Genomic DNA, 7,698 nt, shown 5'->3' on the forward strand with positions numbered 1-7,698 from the left:
TCTTTGACTCAAAAGTTGGAAAATGTATATTTATAGAGGAGAAATTAAAGAAGAAAAATAAACATAAACACATAATAAAGAAAAAGAAAATGTCTGAATTTTTTTTTTTTTTGAATTTTTTTTTCAAACAATGAAGATGCGTTTCTAGAGGCACTACACTCCATATTCAGCCATCTTCAACACAAAAAGTTAGCAACAGTTAGTTTCTACAACAAAAAATTAGTAAAAACTTAACCAAAATTCCACAATTGTCGACTATTTCCTCCCCCCAACCAGAACGAAACATTGTCCTCAATGTTTGAAATGAAAGAAGTAGAGTTTAGAAGACATCACCTGGGTGGTGCAACACAGAAGAAAATATTTACAGGCGGAGAGTTAAATCTAATTTGTACTTCTTACTGCGGCTACTGTTACCATCATTATTTGGACGCTCCAACACAAAGGTCCAGGGGTCTGGCTCCGGTCGATAAGCTTGTAACATATCAAGTAGCTCATTAGCAGTGTGAGCACAAATAAAGAGTTTTTTCGCATTAGAGGGAATGAAATAGTTTTTTATTGCATGGTTAAGAAATGCAATAAAGCCATCATAAAAGTTATTGACATTTAACAAACTGATGGGTTTCTGGTGAATGTGTAGATGGGCCCAAGATGCTAGTGTCATAAGTGCCTCTAGTGTTGCAAGATCTCCTGGAAGGAAAATAAAAGCATCAGCATGATTAAGCATTTCAGTTATTCTTTCTTGCATACCTGAGACGACTAACTCTTCTCCAGTTGATGAGTCAGACGAACTACCCAATGGTTTTAGGACTCTTGGGATGATGCCTAACACTTGACTTCCTCTGATAAAAGCTGCTTCTGAGACCATTTTTGATAACCCTCGGTTACCTCCTCCATACACCAAATGTAATTTTCTCACTGCTATGCTTCGACCAAGATCTATAGCTGCCTCAACGAACTCTTTATGTTTGCCATATGTAAATCCAGAAAGCACACAAATGTTCTTGAATTGTCTATTGGGAGTAGCTGCCATTTTGATACTTCTCGAAAACAATTTGTGAGTGCTTGACAAAAAAGAAATCACATTTAAGAGTCTTGGTGATAGTGGGTCATGGTTGTGTATGAGGTAATATGTCAGTGTCAAATAACGCGTAAAGCACGTGGCTCGCAAGTCAAAAAGAAAACAGTAAAAAGGAAAAAGCAAACAGTAATAAAATTATTAAAGACAATAATGCAAACAATAAGACAATAGTGAAATAAAATAACAATAAAGTAAAAGGATATTTACAGGTAGTTGCGACTGTGGCTCACATCTTCCTCTGGTTTTACGTCCAGAAACGGCTTGAACGCCCTCTATGGGTCGAGGATAGGCTTCCTATCCAGTTTTCTTATAAACTGGCAAACAGGGTCGTTTATAGTCAGATTCCCAAGACTATATCGTGCATGCTCTTTCTGGAATAATGGCCATAACTGGAGAATCGCTCCTTGCACATATCCACTGGGATGCGTTTCAAGAGACAAAAGGATATCATCCAATGACTCCTTATTCAAGCCATCCCTAATGAATTGAATCTTATCTTCCCTGTTATCAGACACCATTCCTAAAGAACATGGGTTTTTATTGCAACTCATTCTGGCACACTTATGACAAGCAACAGAAATTCTTCGAGCTCGTCGTTTTCTTGCATAATTTCCTTTACCACAACCAGGCATGTATGCAATAAATTTTGGAGGTAACTCACCTGCCGATCGTACTTTAGCCTCGATTAACCAACGGATGTCAGCATGTATGTTATTCCTCATGAGTAATCGCATGCGTTCGGACCGAGCTTTATAGATCGTAAGGAGGGCATTCTGAGGAAGTGAAGGGAATCGCTTGTGAAGCTTCGCTAGAATCTCGTTTCTGTCCATACCTTCGCCTCAGAATATCAGTTATTATGGGAAACTGAAGTAACCGACTTGATTGTCACGGAGTACCGTTATCCGCCATTTCACCGGGGTAACAAACTAAAGCACACAAATAGAAAAACAAATTAAAACACACAAAGAAAATTAAAATCGTCCTCTTATTGAATTTACCTCAAGCTCCAACTGGATGTCGTAAACACTTCTCTCAATGTCTCTGAGTTGGTGTTCTAAACCCTCAACATAGGCTACTAACTCTGGTGGTTGTAGAGCCCAAATGCGATGTGTTTTACAAAATTGAATCTGTCTTTTGAGATGAGTTTTGACACGTTGAAGTGGTTTAAGAATGTTCAGGAGGAACAGTCTAAGTATGAGACTCATGATTAAAAATGATAAGAGAAAACTTAATGGTAAAATAAACACACTTATGCAAAAACAATTTCAATTAGCAAAAGAATAATAATAAAAAGAAAGAAAGAAAAATCAAATCAACAAAAAGAAAAAATCAATTCAAATCTGGTGGGTCACTCAAATTTATTTCGGTGTCTTCTCCATGTGGTTGGTATTCTAGATATGGCTTTAATCTTTGACCATTAACTTTAAACGTGACACCGTTCTTTGGGTCCTTAATTTCAATTGCCCCATGTGGAAAAACAGTATGAACAATAAAGGGACCAGACCAACGAGAGCGTAACTTACCTGGGAATAGGTGCAAGCGAGAATTGAATAAAAGCACTTTCTGACCTGGAGTGAACGATTTTCTCATAATTTGCTTATCATGGAAGACTTTCATTCGTTGCTTGTAAATCTTGGCATTTTCGTACGCGTCATTGCGAATTTCTTCAAGTTCTGCCAGCTGTAATCTTCTTTCTGAGCTGGCTTGCTGCATGTCAAAATTGAATTTCTTGATGGCCCAATATGCACGATGCTCGAGTTCCACAGGTAGGTGGCAAGCTTTTCCATACACTAGCCTGTAGGGTGACATCCCAATCGGGGTCTTGAAAGCCGTTCTATATGCCCATAAGGCATCATCAAGTCTTAATGACCAATCTTTTCTGTCCGGCCTCACCGTTTTTTCTAATATGTGCTTTATTTCTCGATTGGAGATCTCAACTTGGCCACTGGTTTGCGGATGATACGGGGTCGCCACTTTGTGTGTGATTGAATACTTTGTCAAAAGAGCTTTGAATGCTTTGTTACAAAAGTGGGCACCACCATCACTGATTATTGCTCGAGGGAATCCAAAGCGCGAGACAATGTTGCTTTTCAAAAATCCTATCACCACCTTGTGATCATTGGTCCTACATGGAATTGCTTCTACCCATTTTGAGACGTAGTCAACACCAACCAATATGTATTGATGGCCAAAAGAAGGGGGAAAGGGTCCCATGAAGTCGATACCCCATACGTCAAAAATCTCAACCACTAAAATTGGATTTAGTGGCATCATGTTCCTTCGTGTAATGCTCCCCATTCGTTGACACCTATCACATAAAGAACAAAAAGTGTAAGCGTCTCGAAATAGTGTTGGCCAATAGAAACCACATTGTAAAACTTTAGTCGCTATTTTCTTAGCACTGAAATGGCCTCCACAAGCTTGTTCATGGCAGAATGAAAGGATATTCTGAATTTCATTTTCTGGGACACATCGTCTAACAATTTGGTCTGCACAATACTTGAACAAATACGGGTCATCCCAAAAGAAATTCTTTATTTCCGCAAAGAATTTGATCTTGTCTTGCTTGGTCCAATGCTCTGGAAGTTTACCTGTAACAAGATAATTAACTATATCAGCATACCAAGGTAATACTTCCACACTCATTAATTGTTCATCTGGAAATGACTCATTTAATGGTAATTGTTCTATTATTGTGTCAAAGTGAAGACGAGAGAGATGGTCCGCCACAACATTTTCTGACCCTTTCTTATCTTTGAATTCCAAGTCAAATTCCTGCAAAAGTAACACCCAACGAATTAGTCTAGCTTTTGCATCTTTCTTTGTGAGAAGATATTTAAGAGCAGCATGATCTGTGAACACAATTATTTTACAACCAATGAGATAAGATCGAAATTTTTCCAATGCAAACACTACTGCTAGCATTTCTTTTTCAGTAGTTGAATAGTTCAACTGTGCATCATTCAATGTCATACTAGCATAGTAAATAACATGAGGAATTCGATCAACTCTTTGTCCTAAAACTGCTCCTACTGCATAATCAGATGCATCACACATGAGCTCAAATGGTAAGCTCCAGTTTGGGGCCTGAATGATGGGTGATGATGTCAACAAATGCTTTAATTTTTCAAACGCAACAAGACATGAATCATCAAAGACAAAAGGTACATCCTTAGCAAGCAAATTGCATAAGGGTCTAGAAACTCTACTAAAATCTTTAATGAAACGTCTATAGAAACCAGCATGCCCAAGGAAAGATCTTACTTCTCTGACTGTTTTGGGTGGAGGAAGATTAGAAATGAGATCCACCTTGGCTTTGTCAACCTCAATACCTTTACTCGAAATGATGTGACCGAGAACAATACCTTGTTTTACCATAAAATGGCATTTCTCCCAATTTAAGACCAAGTTCTTCTCGATACATCTCTGCAGAACTAGTGTTAGATGATGTAAACATTGATCAAACGAGTCACCAAAGACAGAAAAATCATCCATAAAGACTTCAAGGAATCGTTCCACCATATCAGAAAAAATGCTCAACATGCATCGTTGAAATGTAGCAGGTGCATTACATAATCCAAATGGCATTCTCCTATATGCAAATGTGCCAAAAGGGCAAGTGAAAGTAGTTTTCTCTTGATCTTTTGGTGCTATGGGAATCTGATTATATCCTGAGTAGCCATCTAGAAAGCAATAAAATTCATGGCCTGCTAATCTATCAAGCATTTGATCAATAAATGGTAAAGGAAAATGGTCTTTACGTGTGACAGAATTCAACTTTCTATAATCAATGCATACACGCCATCCTGTAGTTACTCTAGTGGGTATCAATTCATTATCAGCATTCGTAACTACTGTGACTCCTGACTTTTTGGGGACAACTTGTACAGGACTGACCCATGAACTATCAGAAATTGGATAAATGATACCTGCATCTAATAGCTTAAGGACTTCAGTTCTAACAACTTCTTTCATGTTAGGATTTAACCGACGTTGCATCTCCCTAGTAGTTTTAGCATTTTCATCAAGGTGAATGTAATGCATGCAGTCTACTGGGTTTATACCTTTAATGTCTGCTATGGTCCATCCTAATGCCCCTTTGTGCTCTTTCAAAACATCCAACAACTTACCTTTTTGTTCGTCATTGAGGGATGCTGAGATGATTACCGGTAGAGTACTTTCTTCTCCCAAAAACGCATATTCCAAAGTGTTGGGCAATGGTTTGAGCTCGAGTTTCGGTGGTGATTCTGATGATGGAATGAGTTGCTTCTCTGATGGTGCTAGTTGCTCAACTCTTGATTTCCATTTATTAGTGTCCAAGGATGGTGCGGAGTCAAGCAGGGCGTTGACCTCATCGACCGATCTGTCAATATCAAAATTCAAACCAAAGTGAGTTAAACATGTTTGTAAAGGATCATCACTAAGGTTTGAAACAAAAGTATCATCAACTAATGCTTCAATTAAATCCACATCAACAATTCCATCATCTGCACTGTGAGGTTGTTTGGCAATGTTGAAGATGTTCAGCTCCATAGTCATGTTGCCGAAGGACAATTGCATATTTCCGGTCCTACATTGAATGTGAGCATCCGCAGTTGCCAAGAAAGGTCGGCCTAGAATAATGGGGATGTGCTTCCTTGAATCCTGTATTGGTTGAGTGTCAATTACAATGAAATCAACAGGAAAATAAAATTTGTCTACCTGGATAAGCACGTCCTCCACAATACCACGAGGTATTTTTGTGGACCGATCTGCAAGTTGTAACACCACTGGAGTTGGGTGTAATTCTCCCAGTCCAAGTTTCACAAACACTGAATAAGGTAACAGATTTACACTAGCTCCTAAATCCAACAAAGCATTCTCAATTGTGTGGTTCCCTATACTACATGAGATAGTGGGGGAGCCAGGGTCTTTGCATTTTAAAGGAATTTTATGTTGGAGTATAGAACTAACGTTTTCTGTTAAAAATGCCTTCTTTTGAACATGCATGTTTCTCTTTTTAGTACAAAGGTCTTTAAGAAACTTGGCATAAGATGGAACTTGTTTAATAGCATCAAGTAAAGGGATGTTAACACTTACCTGTTTGAAGATTTCAAGAATCTCACCTGTGGATTTTCCCTTCTTTCCTTTAGCTAACCTTTGAGGAAATGGAGCTTTGGGAACGTATTCTCGTGGGTTAGTTTCTTCTTTCTCCTCCGGTGATGAGTCCTCAACATTCACAGGTACAATTTGATTTTCTTTTGTCACCGGCATCTCCACTTTGTTGTCGACTTCCTTTCCTTTTCGCAAGGTCATTACTGCTTTGATCTCTCCATGCTGCTGTGGTGAACTGGTACTTGCTTCATGCACTCCTTTAGGGTTAGGCACTGGTTGACTTGGAAATTTTCCTTTCTCAACAGTCATTGCCAAGGTCTGAACTGAAGAAGCGAGTTGTCCCACCATCTTCTCCAGGTTTGAAACTGATTGAGCTTGTGAGTTGAAGCCTGCTCTCAACTCATTTCGTAGTCCATCAATGGTGCGGTTCTGTTGCTCAATCGTGGAGTGAGTAAGATTCTTGAGATTCTGGAATGAATCCTCCCATGGTCTGGGTTGAGAGTAATTCTGGTTTTGATTGTATGGTCTAAATGGGGGCTGAGAGGCTTGAGGAACTTGAGGAATTTGTTGCATTGGTGGAGCTGGAGCTGCTGGTCCATTCTGTTGGAATCCTTGAGACCATGAAAAATTGGGGTGGTCTCTCCATCCAGGGTTATATGTGTTGGAGTATGGGTTGTAATTTGATGGCTTTCTCATTACATCTATGGCATTGGCTTGATCTGAGTATGAGTCATGGTCATGTGGTTCTGTTGATTTAGCAGTCGATAATGATGCTATTTGTCGAGCAAGACCTTCAACCATCTCCTTGACTTCTTTGATTCCCGAAGTTGACTCGCCAATGTGAACCTCATTCACTCCTTTAATCCTTCTAGTATTCCTGAGTGATCGACTCCGTTGTTGGGAATTATCCGCTTGTCGCTGGAAGAATTCCCAAATTTCTGATGCACTTTTTGACATTAGCTCTCCTCCACTTGTTGCCATTAGCCATTCTTGCACATTTGGTAGTAATCCCTCCAAAAAGTATTGACATTGGTGCCATTTTTCGTACCCATGATGTGGACACTTCAAGAGTAGCCCATTAAATCGCTCCCATGTTTCAAAAAATTGCTCGTCCTCTCTCTGGGTAAACTCCGAGATTTCCCTGCGAATAGCATTGGTTTTATGCACTGGAAAATATTTATTCAAAAATTTCGTTACCATTTGTTCCCATGATGAAATGCTATTAGCAGGTAAAGTATTTAACCATGAACGAGCTCTATCTTTTAAAGAAAATGGGAATAATCTGAGTTTAACATCATCGTCTGAAAAATTTTCATATTTAAAAGTTTGACAAATGGCATGAAAATCATTCAGATGATTATATGGATCCTCATTTTCTAAGCCATAAAATGTGGGGAGACAATTTAGCACACTAGGTTTTAATTCAAAACTCCTAGCAGCTACATTTGGGTATCTTATGCATGATGTGCTCAAATTAGCTAAGGGACTAAAATAGTCCTTAAATGGCCTCTCCTGTGGTGCTTGTA

The 7,698-nt window shown here is 38.9% G+C and overlaps 1 non-coding gene across 1 annotated transcript; it reads left to right on the forward strand.

The window, feature by feature from the left end:
• Positions 1 to 7,217: 7,217 nt before the first annotated feature.
• On the forward strand, positions 7,218 to 7,321 carry LOC112095452. The gene has a single exon (XR_002903819.1). It is a non-coding gene; the product is annotated as a small nucleolar RNA R71 (small nucleolar RNA).
• The last annotated feature ends 377 nt before the right edge of the window (positions 7,322 to 7,698 follow it).

Source organism: Citrus clementina, unplaced genomic scaffold (genome assembly GCF_000493195.1).
Source record: "Citrus clementina cultivar Clemenules unplaced genomic scaffold, Citrus_clementina_v1.0 scaffold_9, whole genome shotgun sequence".
NCBI lineage: Eukaryota > Viridiplantae > Streptophyta > Magnoliopsida > Sapindales > Rutaceae > Citrus > Citrus x clementina.